General features: G+C 39.7%; 1 long non-coding RNA gene across 1 annotated transcript; it reads left to right on the forward strand.

Annotated features, from left to right (window-relative positions):
• The first annotated feature begins 10,583 nt into the window (after positions 1 to 10,583).
• On the forward strand, positions 10,584 to 12,095 carry LOC128804059 (uncharacterized). Its single transcript, XR_008435918.1, has 3 exons — positions 10,584 to 10,774; positions 11,695 to 11,793; positions 11,936 to 12,095. It is a non-coding gene; the product is annotated as an uncharacterized LOC128804059 (long non-coding RNA).
• The last annotated feature ends 498 nt before the right edge of the window (positions 12,096 to 12,593 follow it).

Genomic DNA, 12,593 nt, shown 5'->3' on the forward strand with positions numbered 1-12,593 from the left:
GAATTTCTCTAGACTGAAGATTAATGCACCTCCTTCTCCATCCCTGTCACTTGATTCAGTCATCTCCCTCTCCTGGAATGTGTGTGTTTGCCACTGTAAGCACACCAGAACTCCACAGACCTGGCTCAGGCTGCAGAGGCACCTCCAGTATGTGTAAACTCCTGGAGAGGACTAGCTCAAAACTGCTCACTTTGGGGATAAAGCTAAGTTTTTTTTCTTAGAAATTTGACTGAGTGGCATATATTATCCTCGTCTGAGGAAATCTCAGAGTTAAGTGGGGTTTGAGCTTTGTGGTGGCTGCAAAAATACAGGTTTTAATGCATAAGAAAACTGATTTTCTTGCTGACTGATTTTCTCAGAAGAATTCAAGGCAAAACCCATAAAATCCTCAGTATTTTGCACATCTGATCACATTATCACACTGCTTATCTGCAAATCTCATTTTGATCAGCTTATATTGTCTCTTTCAATATCTTGCTGATGACATTTGCTTCACATGTATTTGTTTGATGTCTAGTAGCCTTCTTGTGCTGTCCTTCAGAGTTTTTATTTCATAGAATCATAGCACAGCTTGCACTAGAAGGGACCTTAAAGATCACCTAGTTCCAACCCCGCTGCCGTGGACAGCAACACCTTCCACTAGCTGACATTTCTCAGAGCTCCATCCAAATTGGCCTTGAACACTTCCAGGGACAAGGCACCCACAGCTTCTCTGGACAACCTCTTCCAGTGCCTCACTGCCCTCACCCTCACAGTAAAGAATTTCTTCTTAATATCTAATCTAAATCTACCCTCCTTGTCCTGTCTCTACATGCCCTTGGAAATAGTCTCTCTCCATCTTTCTTGTAGCCTCTCGTCAGGCACTGGAAGGCCAAATCAAGTCATCCCAAAGTCTTCTCTTCTCCAGGCTGAACAATCCCAATTCCCCAATTCTGTGGGAAAGCTCCACAGAAGAGATGCCAAAATGTTTATTGATATAATCACCTTCTGTCTGAGCAGGTATATTTTATGAACAGAGAGAATAAAGTTGATTTTTTTTCTTGAAACATTATACATTGCATGTTAATGAAGGCTATGACCATGTGGGAGTGTGTTATTTCTGAACAAAATGGCTGCAGCTCTGTGCTTGGGTCAAAAATCTTGTGAACAGACAGGCATTGAAAGCTTCACAGCATTCCTGGGCATCCCACAGGTGGCTGACATGTAAATGACAGTATAATTCTGTCCATCAGAGACAGAGGAAATTATTCTATTACTAATTTTCTCTACATGAAGCCAGGTAATTGACTGGTTTAAAAAAAATTGTTGTGCACAGTATAGTAAAGGCGATTTGCTATGTAACTGATATTTATTTTACAGGGCACCTCATACATACAAGAGAAACTAGCGGAATTTGTGGTCTGTTCTATGTATAAAATGTTCTCTTGGAAAGAGGCCCACCAAGTGAAATGTGTCTCAGAATTATATGAAATATTTCACATGGAAAATCTGACCCTCTCACATAGTGTTTTTTTCTGCCCATCACACTCTGTGTCTTCTCTCAGGCATTGCTCCCAGGGATGGAAACCTGCACAGCAGAGTGGTAAATAAGTGAGTTTTTGAATTTTCAAACATGACAACCTACTTTCAGCTGCTTGACCTGGCACAGAGGAAGGAAAATGAAGAGTGCAAAATTCAGGACCCCAGAACTGCTTCTTACCTACACTTTCAAACCCTTCCCCTGTGTGCAAATAAAACACAGTAGTCCTGCAACCTGCAGAAATCTGCAGATACCAGCTGGAGTGCTCCTGCTCAAGGCAGTGGATCTCAATCGTGAGCTGTATGTTCATTAGATGGAATTCTCTCTCAGCTGAATTAAGTATTCCACATTAGCACACTACAGCATCATTACCTAACACTTGCTCTGGTGTGGGTGGTGTCCTGCAGGTTCTGATGGCCCCTGGATTGCTTTGCAGGCTGTTCCAGCACCCCAAACTGAGAGGCCCAAAGAGCTCCTAAACCTATGTGGCTCCTAGACTTCTAAGTAGCACCTAAACTAATTTTCTACTACTTTTTTCCTTTCACTTTGCTCACAGTCAACTGCTTTTCCAAGCACGTTGGAAAAGCTGCTGGGTTTATGCAGGGTGCCTTGATCTGAACATTTTTCTTAGAAATGTCACTCTGTTGTCACTCTCATAATTTCTCTGTGTTTTTTCTTATGGTAGGCATTAGCAATTGTTTTATCTCGTGCTCCTGTTCCTCCATGTCTTCCTCGAGAAAGGATCTGTTACAGGAGTTTTCTCACCCCAAAGAATTGTACTGTTTTAAGAACAAGCAGTGAAGTTTTCATGATGCAGAATTTTGCCTAGGATATTCCCAGGGGATTTGAAGTCTGCTTTGCTTATTACTATGAGATTGCATACGTGCTCATTAGACTCACCTTTTTCATTTTCCAAAGGAAAATATTCAATTTTTACTCTGAGCAGGATTTTCCAGTCTACTGGTTTGTTCCACAGCAAATCTGCTTCTTATATCAAGGTTGCTCTAAATGCAGTGGGAGAAGCTCGTGGAAGCATCTTTAGCTCTACTATTTCTCTGATTTCAGTGTAACCTTTTACTCTCCTTTTGTGAGTCCGAGTGTCCTTCACATTTTCAAAGCACTGATTCAGATCAAAACTTTAGATGTTTTTGCTCAGTCCTTTGAGAAATTCTGTGATCTTTTTTTTGGTAATATGAACATCTTAACAGGTAGGCCCCAACCAATTTTTCAGAGGTTTATATTTCTATTTTAAAGTACACTTACAGTGACAGTTTGGTCTTATGATTTTTTTTTTTTTCTGAGATGTGATTAAACCCAGTTGGTTTTGCATTTGAATTTTGTATTTTATGTTTGCTTGCATTTTAGGTTGGTCAGTTGTACCTTTTACTCTCATCTCTTCTGAGAACTGACCTGACATGAAAGTAGCTTATGGATGGTCATAAATTGCAATTCTTAGCAAATTTGCTATTTGACACAAAACTGTCTCCTCACTCTTCTGAAAATCTCTTCTTTGCCTCAGGTCCTGTAAACTATCAACTCTATTAATTCCTTGCACTTGCCTATGCCTCTGCCTGTCACTTGTTCCAAGACACTGTATATCACTTACTCCAAAACTCAGTAGGTTTACAGTGCCCACGGGAATGAAAAAGCAGAAGACTTCGTAAATAAAATAATTTCCTAATTAATACATTTAATCTAAAACACCCCAGGAACTTAGCTTGAGGGGGAGAAAGGAGGAGGAGAAATGTGCTATCCTTGAGAACGCTCTTCCTCTGCTTATCTTGAAGGCACAGTTATACACCTCTGGAAGGTTGCTCTAACCTGCACCTCTAGCCCTCTACAGCAGTGGGAAGAGTGTCTTGCTGTACTCATATCCCTTTCAGCCACAGCTCCTTCCCTTTCACACTGTGCTTTGTTGCTTTCTTTTCAGCCATTTAAGACCAAGTGCTATTGTCCTCTGCTGGTGCTGCTGCTGCTGGAGCACGGCAAGACTTTGAAACAGTCTCCATGACAATCAGAGAGATGCAGTCTGGATCCTAATGGGGTGATATATGGCTGTGATTGTATCCTGCAGAGCAAGGTACGTGTATGCAGCTGCTGGAAGATGTGGGTTAAGAACTGCTGGTTCCTCCCTCCTTTTACGACCATGCATGGTGCTACGGGGAAACCTCTTTGCTCTGTGCTGCCACAGCATCTCCTTTTCTGGAGATGTTCCCCAGGGGCTGATTCTATCTGGTGTGAGGTTTAGAAAGGGATGAGAAATATTAATGGCTGAATGATTATAATGCCTTAGAAAATGGAGCTGAAAGTGCAGTGTATAGAGATCAAAATGAAACACAGTATCTGGCTGTGAGATTTTGAATTATATCAAAACGGAATTTATTCCTGCTTTTTAACTTCTTGTTACTTGCAGAGCTGAATTCTTAAAACATCAGTTCCTGCCTGTTATGGCAGTATGCTGTGTTCTGTCCAGTGTCTTCATGTAAAATGAAGTTTTAAAATACAAACAGATGTGCTAGTTTTAGATACATCAGCCATTCATACAGAACAAAATATTCAAATGCTATGATTTATAAAGTACTGTATGGCAGTAGACTGGCTTTTTTTCCTTGGCCTTATGATGTAAAAATGAGGACAAATGCTGTGGAATGAAAATGAACTTGAATTCTTTCTGATGAGCAGGATGTAACCTGTTTTCTGATTGTCTTGTCTATGCTGATGTCTTTGCCCATTGTTTAAATGTGATAAAACAGCTTTATGATGATGCTGCTTTAGTTATCATAAAATTCCCTCTTCAGGGCACACTTCAGTCACATTAGTTTGATATTCTTTCATTACCAGGTTCTTTGTATCACATTTGAGCCAAGAAACATAATCAAAAGTGTCCTGAATGCTGAAATACTAGATATTTGTATGTGTTTTTAATGGACCATGTGCAAGCAGCCATATAAAGTTAGCAAAGGTGAGAACTGCATAGCATGACATATGGTGAATAAAATTGATAATATTGGAACAGTAATGAGAGCTATGTAATGCTTATGTATCTATTAATATCTGCATCCACATACACCCCCATGTATTCTAAATATATGTACAGTAGCTCTAACTTTCAGCAAGTAAAATGAGAATTCATAATGCAGTAGAAGGGAAAGAGCATGAAAATGAAAACAAAGGCAAAGCCACAATAAAACTGAAGCAGTCAGGAGGAACAAAAGAAAAAAGATACCTATTAAAATTCAATCTATAAAAGGAGGATTGTGGATGTAGAGAGCTATTTCCAGTGAAAAAAATGGTTAAGAGAAGCTTGGGGTTTTGCAGAAGCCTTTGACCCTTCATGTGTACTGTGACCATAAAGGCTGTGTCTTGAGACAGAGGGAGTAAGAAAAGACAGTGTTTGGGTATTTTAGGATGAACAGAATGCATTTTCTTCATCTTTCTTTACATGACCTACCAATGATAGACCTAACCCTTCAGAAAATTCTCCATGTCTGCTTTAACCCTTGCTCCATCTAGATGCTTTGGTCATCTTCTCTAGTGTGTCAGCTTTTATGTTTAGTGACTTGTGCCAAACACTCCATAGGCTGCCTCTTTATGGACAATTTCTCTTTTACCCCAGCATATTCTCTGATAGATTTTAATATAATTCTGCTGTTTCACCCTTTTCACTCCAAACTCCCATTCCTTTTTTCATTAGGAACACAATTTTGCCTGCAAATTCTGCATCTTTCGTGCCGGGAATAGGCTTGGAGAGAATCTCAATTAGGACTACATGAGAAATATCCAGGCAAATCTCTTGAGATCTTGAAATAATACCAATGCAGAAACCATTCTAAATAGTATGTTGCTAGGAAGGAACCAGGTCCTCTGGAAATATATCCGGATGGGAGCGAGGTCTGACCTCCATGTTAGAGGATATTATCTCAATGAAAGAATATGCACATCTGGCTCAATGCCAAGAGAGACCTGATTGGGAACAAGGCCAGGGCAATCAGAGCAAGAGGCAGGACACTGAGAACTGAGCCCAAGGTACAACCAAAAGAGGAAGGGAAATAAGAAGACTCAGCACATTGAGTCTGGCATGAGTCTCTAGCCAAGCCCAGGCTGTGTAGCTGTTAAGTCTGTTACACCTATTATAAAATCAGTAAAGAGAGAAAAGTGCTCTGGGTCTCTCTTGCAAACTTGTTCTTGCTGACTTTTTGTTCCTGTTGCTGCCTCTATTTCTATTCTTTTCTTGCTTGCTAATTGCACCTTTTCAATGTTAATGTCACATACTTGGTCACTGCTCAAGCTATGCATTTCTAATTTAATCACTCCTTGGCCACCAGCTCCTCTCAGTGCTCTTATTTGTGCTGTGGTTTTTTAAACAGCCCTGTAGTCTGTGAATATCTCACTAGAAATGAAGCAATATTCCCCACACATTTCATCTCAGTCTTGCAGAGAATGATTCTTGCTTCTCTTAGCTGCTGCATCTTTGCATACACACACACAAGCTACATTGACCTTTTCTACTACCATATTTCTTCGATGCTTGAAAGTAACTTGCTGGGTTTTATCCTTTTAGTCCTTATGACGTTTCTGTCATCAAAGAACCTTCCTCTAATAGAAATCATCTTCCAAGCTAATTTTCTGTTCTCTAGTGCCTGTCCTTTACGGTCCTTTTCCAAGGTGATTCTTGTTCTGTTACTTTTGGCCTGTGTTACTAATTAATCCCTCTGTCCCATGTTGTTGGCCTCTCTGTTTTTCTTTTCTCAATTTAGCATAACACCTATGAATTTTATTAATATGTTGTTTATGCCTCTTTCTAGCTCATTCCAACTCATGTTATTCTGTAATTCTGTGATTACTAGAAGTATTAAATCAGGCAAAACCAAACACGAATCTTAAATATTGGCCTGTCCTCCCTATAAACTGGTGTTCTTCTCTTTGTCTGTTAGACTTGTTTTGGTCCTTCATTCCAGAATTCAGACCAAATGAGATATTTATTGCACAAGCAAGTTCAGTCAAGCTTTTTAAGAATGATTTTGAGAAGCATTGGAGGCAATCTTCCATTCTCATGCTCTCCAGTTTTATGTCAGTGTAGCTGCCTGGCTTTGAGGCAGAGGATGATCAGACCAATTGTTTAAAGAAATGGCTTCAATCCAAGAATATTACATTTATTCTGTTCCACTCATCCATTGATTTGGTAATTCCATAAAAAAAGTATTGTCTTTGTCAGGCAAGATCTATTCTTTATCAATCCTGCCCCTTATTGCTCATCAATGCATTATTCTCTGCAAATGAAGTGACTATTTCTTAACAAGACTTCTTCTATAGTTTTTGTCTTTTTCCAGCGCTAAAAGATAAACGTTTATATTGTAATTAGTAAGAACTTCCTTCATTCTTTTATGAATGCTGAGACAGTGACACATTTCTTTTCTGTTCAGCATTGGCAGAAGGAGGATAGATAAAGGCATAGCTGTCTCCTTCCCCTCTTAGCACCTCCACACACCTGTGGTGTGTGATTCTAACCACTTGATGGTGCCGGAGATGTGGTGGAATGTGGCCATCACTGCTGCTTCTAAATCTCAGATTTTGCAAGATAATTTATGAGGAATGTTATAGTAGCTTTAAGAGAATCCAGGAAGAATGAGTTGTATCATATGTTTGTTTTCTTAGTTTTTTTTTTTTTTTTTTTTTTTTTTTTTGTGGGTTTTTTTGTGGGTTTTTTTTTTGTTTTGTTTTGGTGTTTTTTTTTTTTTTTTTTTTTTTTTGTGGGTTTTTTTTTTGTTTTGTTTTGTTTCAGTTTCTCATGGCCAATAGATTTTTGTCAGAAAGTATTAAAGGACCCCCTACCAGTGTGACTATCTTATGCCTATGTGCCTGCATCAGAAGATGATCAGGGTATACTTTATTTAAACACTGCTAAAATTGCCCCATAATTTCTTTCTGACTAATTCTACAGTTTGAAAGGTACATTATACTTCTGAAAGTACTTTGAGTTTTATTTCCACAAGAACAATACTCACATCGTTCTGTTCCTCTGCTGTCCATTGCATTTGCCCTCTACCAAACATCAGCAAACACAATCTCATTTCTGGTGTAAGATATTAGCCAGACATTTAAGCAAGTAAAGTTAGGTTGCCTTGAGGTAGGGAGGTGAAGTTATCTAAGGGGCACAGTTGACTCCCTTGACTGGTTTGAACTTCAGCACATGAAGAAGTTCACCTTTCTCCTCTCCTAAGAGAAATAAATATTAGAAGGCATGGAGAGCAAGTTCATCCAGAGCTGCATGTCATAGAATCCTAGTGTGAGATGTTATGTACTCATCTGTGTACTCACGTGAAAAATCAAGGTTTACTTTGAAAAACAAGGTTTTTAACTAATTCACTGATTTGCAGCATAAGTAACCTAGACATCTCTTTTGTTGCTGTTCTTGCTCCACAGTGCTGAGCAGAGCTTTGCACTGGTGTCCACAGCTGTGCAAGCTGCAGCTGGGAAAGGACAAGGGCTTTGCTCGGGTTCCGTGCCTGTGAATATGTTGTGTTTTGGTTTGGGTTCTAGACATGGCAGATGTTCTCTGAAGCATGGCTTATCATTTACCTTACCATCCAACCAGGAAGAAACTGTTGTATTTCTAAATTATTTTTTCTTTCTAGTGTTCCACTAAATAAGAACTATAACAAAAAAATGCAGTTAGCCTCTACTGAGCTCACTGACAACTCCAGGCTGAGAAGCCACATTTAACAGTGGCTTCATCTAGGATGGAGAAGGGGATGGCTTTACTTCACATTATAATGTTTGATCATCCACAAGTAAATTTACATCTTGCTCAGTTGTACCCTCATGTGGGAAAGATGAGGTATACAACTAAGGAAAGAAACCACTGCAACAATATTCTCTAAATATACCACTGACTGTAAACCAAAGCACAGTGAACACTGGATTTCAAAAATATTAGAAAATATCCCTTTTTTGTGTCCGTGGTCTTTCAATGATATATGTTTATTTCCACTTACACATATTTTTATTATATTTATTTATTTCTTTATTTATTTATACACACATATTTATATTTACTGAACTGAACTCCTTACTAATTAGAATCAATACAATGTGTTGTCCACCTCCTGTTCATTCTGTCTGCTTCCTTGTTCTGCAGTCAAACCCTAAATGCAAGCAAGTTCCTTTTTCCTGGGAAGTGTACGATCAAAAGAAGATCAAAGCAGAATCTGAGTTGAGGGTGTGTAATTTTTGGCTGATCAAACACAGATATGTTTCCCTGCGTTGAAACGAAGGTTGGAGGAAGTTAACTAACTGGCTATAACATTTCCTTTGCATTATCAATTGGCAGTTCAAAGGGCTCCTTCCAAATCAGAAATAAACTCTCTTCGCTACCGTAGTGCTTATTAACAACAGACACCCTCGCAAAATAATCTTACAGGCGAAATACAGAGTCATACCCAGACCCTACCTCAGTCTGAAAGCCTGCTTGGGAGTTTTTTCTGGCCCCTATTTGTCCACTTAGTAGACATGCAGCTGAGTGGATTGTACTGGAGAGTAGAAGGCCAAATGCAACAAGAGCAGAGGTTGCTCGCACTGCTTCTGTGTTTTTGCATGAATTGTTTTCTCCAGAGCGGTAGCTGGATCCTCATGGAAGCTGGGAAGATGTGATTCAGACATCAGTGCTATCAGTGGGCAGATTATATATCATTGCTATCATTCTAATCTCTGAAAGCTAGATTGTTTTAAGACATGACATTTAAGGTATCCCCTGCTAAGTTGTTAGCATTAACTGTTATAGGCCTGGCTATACTTGTTGTGCAAATAAGAATCTGATTCTTCTTTTGATCTTGCGAAGTTGCTTAGAGCCCAACAGATGTCAGTAATCCTAGCATCATAAAACAATATGTATTTTACCATCAGAAAGAAATCCATTTTGGTCAGCAAATATATTGAAGTTTCAGCTTCCAAAGAGGTTATAAACAACAGTGCATAGAACAAGATATGTTTTAAGATGAGCGTATAACAGCAGCTTATAAAACAAACATTTGGAAATACCTTCCAAATTATATTCAGAAGTGAAAACAAAAGTGGTAAAAATATTTCAGGCTCCACAATATGGACACTGATTCAAACAATTAAGAAAACAGCTACAGGACTGTGAGTTAATACAGAGCCTCCAGAAGTTGCTTTAAATGTAGATAACTGAGATCACATGTGTACATGTGTAGGGGAAGATTCCAAAAGTTCTTTAGGGAAAATCAGGCAGCATGGTCCCCTGACATGACTGTATTTCCTAGTAAATCCCATCAAACTTCTGAAATCTAATAGAGATTTTTATCCTAGCTGGCAACTAGAAGAAGGACGAAAGGTTTCTGGTAAAATTGCTATCAGAACATTGACAAGAGTTAACCTGGTGAGTTAACATTACTCCCAGAACAAGGAAGGTGAAAATCCTGTAGCAGGGTATACAGTAAGTACTCCACAGCTTAAGCTTGTTGGAAATGCAGATCTGAGTGGAGCTGGTGCTTGTTCAACCATTTGTCCCTCTGCTGTATCTGGAGGTGGTGCTCAGGCTCTGCTCTGAGTGGACAGGTGGACAGGTCTCACACTGAGAGGCATCAAACCAAGTTTGTTTCCAGCAAGGTCAGACTTGGAGAGGCCAAAAAAATTATCCCCCTGCTTCACTCTGCCGTGGGGTATGGTCTGACTTGCCTCTCCATCATGAAGAAGATCCTGTTTCCAGTACATTCTCTGGGCACCCAAAATGTGTTCACTCAAAATATTTCCCAAGCAGTTTCCTCCAGTCTTGCTGGGGGAGCAGGTGCAGACAAGGAGGGTTCCTGTGTTATCCTATTCTCTCTTACTGGGACAGAGTAAGTGCTCACTTACGATAAGCAAAAGCACGTCATCTAGGTAAATGTGTTTATTGACACACAGTGGATGTGTTCTGCAATTCCACTATAGACAATGGCCTGTGGAATCTCTGACGTTTGCAGACAGAAAAGGAAGCAAACCTGTCCTGTTCCTGTCACCTCGGCAACACAGTCAAGCATACACATTGACACTTCAGAGAGAGGTGTTCATTTGTATCTTCCAGCACCCAAAAGTAGAAGGTTTTACTAAGAAAGCACTATGAGAGGAGCATATTTAAAGCAAAGCAGAACAGAAGATTTATGCTGTCTGCTATGTGTGCTTCAAGAAGCCTGCAGTAGTAAAAGTCTGAAGGATTAGAAACACAGCCAGAGTCAAAGAAACCTCCAAGAGGGCACTTTGGTACAGACCTTAAACTTCCCAATGGAAATAGAAGAGACAGAATAGTTTGCTTATAAAATATAGGCACTAACTGAAAGTGATTGGGTCCTGCCACTTAATAAATAACCATTCATATGCTGAGGCTTCATAAGTCTGTGGGGGCATGCTCTTAGCCCTTCCTGGCTGTAAGATAAAAAATGTGTTAACTTAAACCACCTTCAGAGAACTGAAGCTGGTGCATGTTGGATTTCAGCTCAGCCGTGAGCATGTGTATGCTCAGTAACAAGTGGTACCTGTTAAAGTGACATGAACTGCTCACAGATCTCAGATTATGCAGTGATAGGTGTACTAGAAGCTGAAGACAGATAACTTCTACTGGGCTAAAAACTGTTTTTTAGCTCTATTGATCTGATGCCAGCTGAAGATTGAGCCTACTGCACTTAGAGAACAGATATCTATTTTGGCTTCTAAAATAAAAAAAAAAAAAAAAAAAAAAAACCAAAAAAAAAAACCAAAACCCAAGATCAAAAGAAATGGTAACTACACAACCTTTTTCTGGCTTTTGTTCTAAGACTCAGCAAAGCCGGTGAGGGGCAAATATCAAACACTTGGACAGGTACAGTTTAGTTAGAGACTTTCAGCACAGGCAGAAAAAAAGATGTTCAAACTTGGCCATGTTGGCTTATCTTGCCCAAGTGAAGAAAATGGGAACGAAACAGGGTGAATGTGTGGGCATCCTTCACAAGGACTTCTGGATAGCTTTCAGTGCCCACTGATAGAGTAATCTGTAAGGTTAACAAAGGAGCACTGGTGATGAAATGCTCAGTTGGTTTGCTAACAGAAACCAGAGATGGCAAATGGGACAGAGAGGTAGAGAGAGACAGCGGGATAAGAGTGACAAGTGGCAATATGTTGAGCTGTTCTGTTTCTGCTATATATAGGACCTAGCAGTTATCTTACAGAAGGAAATGTAGAACAAGATGTGCAGATTTGGAGACGATGTGGAACTGACAACCTGAGAAATGCCATCCATAAAGGAAGTAAGTCGAAGATGCTGAGAAATCTGCCTTATGTGTAGGATATGAGGGATGAGCAGGCAGTGCAAACCAAAGATGGAGACACCAGAAAATAGTGGTGCAAACTGTGCTCATTTGCTCATTTGAAATCTTGATATTGTTGCAGGGCAGTGACTCAGAAGCCAGAGGAGGTCACTGAGGGAAGAAAGCCCAGGCCAGAATAGATCCCCGGGACACATTTGCAAAGAGCTAAAAATAGGAGAAATACCTTAGTTTTTGCACAAAAAGGAAAGTTGCTAGATTTGAAGAATAAAAGTGTGAACATTCTTGGAGTCCTTAGTCACTTATGCTGTAGTATGCCAAATAGTTTTTCCATGGTGGCAATGGTAATTAAAAGTGCAAGAGCAGCACTGAAGGCTCAGCAGCCCGCCAGGCAGCTGGCATTGATACCCGACAAGAAGCCAAGAATGTATTTCAGCCAGCCACCATGGGAATCTGAAATTGTGTAGCTAATGCTTTCAGTGCTTCTTCTTGAACTTTAGGACATTTTTCACCTACACTAAACCATATATAAAATACCATGTATGTGTCGCCCTGGTTATCAAGAGTTTTCTAAAGCCTTCTGAGTTTACATTCTTGTAGAGAACTTTCCCACACAACTTTCTGTAAACAACCTATTGTTTTGCATTCTTTCATAGAGGCAGAGAAATTTGATGTACAGGTAGTTTGTCCAGTGTCGTTGGAGAGGTGGCACGTTCACCCTCCAATCCACTGGCACCTTTTGAGAACTATAAAAGATTGGAGTCAGAAAAAATAAATTAGTC

This window comes from Vidua macroura, chromosome 2, assembly GCF_024509145.1.
Source record: "Vidua macroura isolate BioBank_ID:100142 chromosome 2, ASM2450914v1, whole genome shotgun sequence".
NCBI lineage: Eukaryota > Metazoa > Chordata > Aves > Passeriformes > Viduidae > Vidua > Vidua macroura.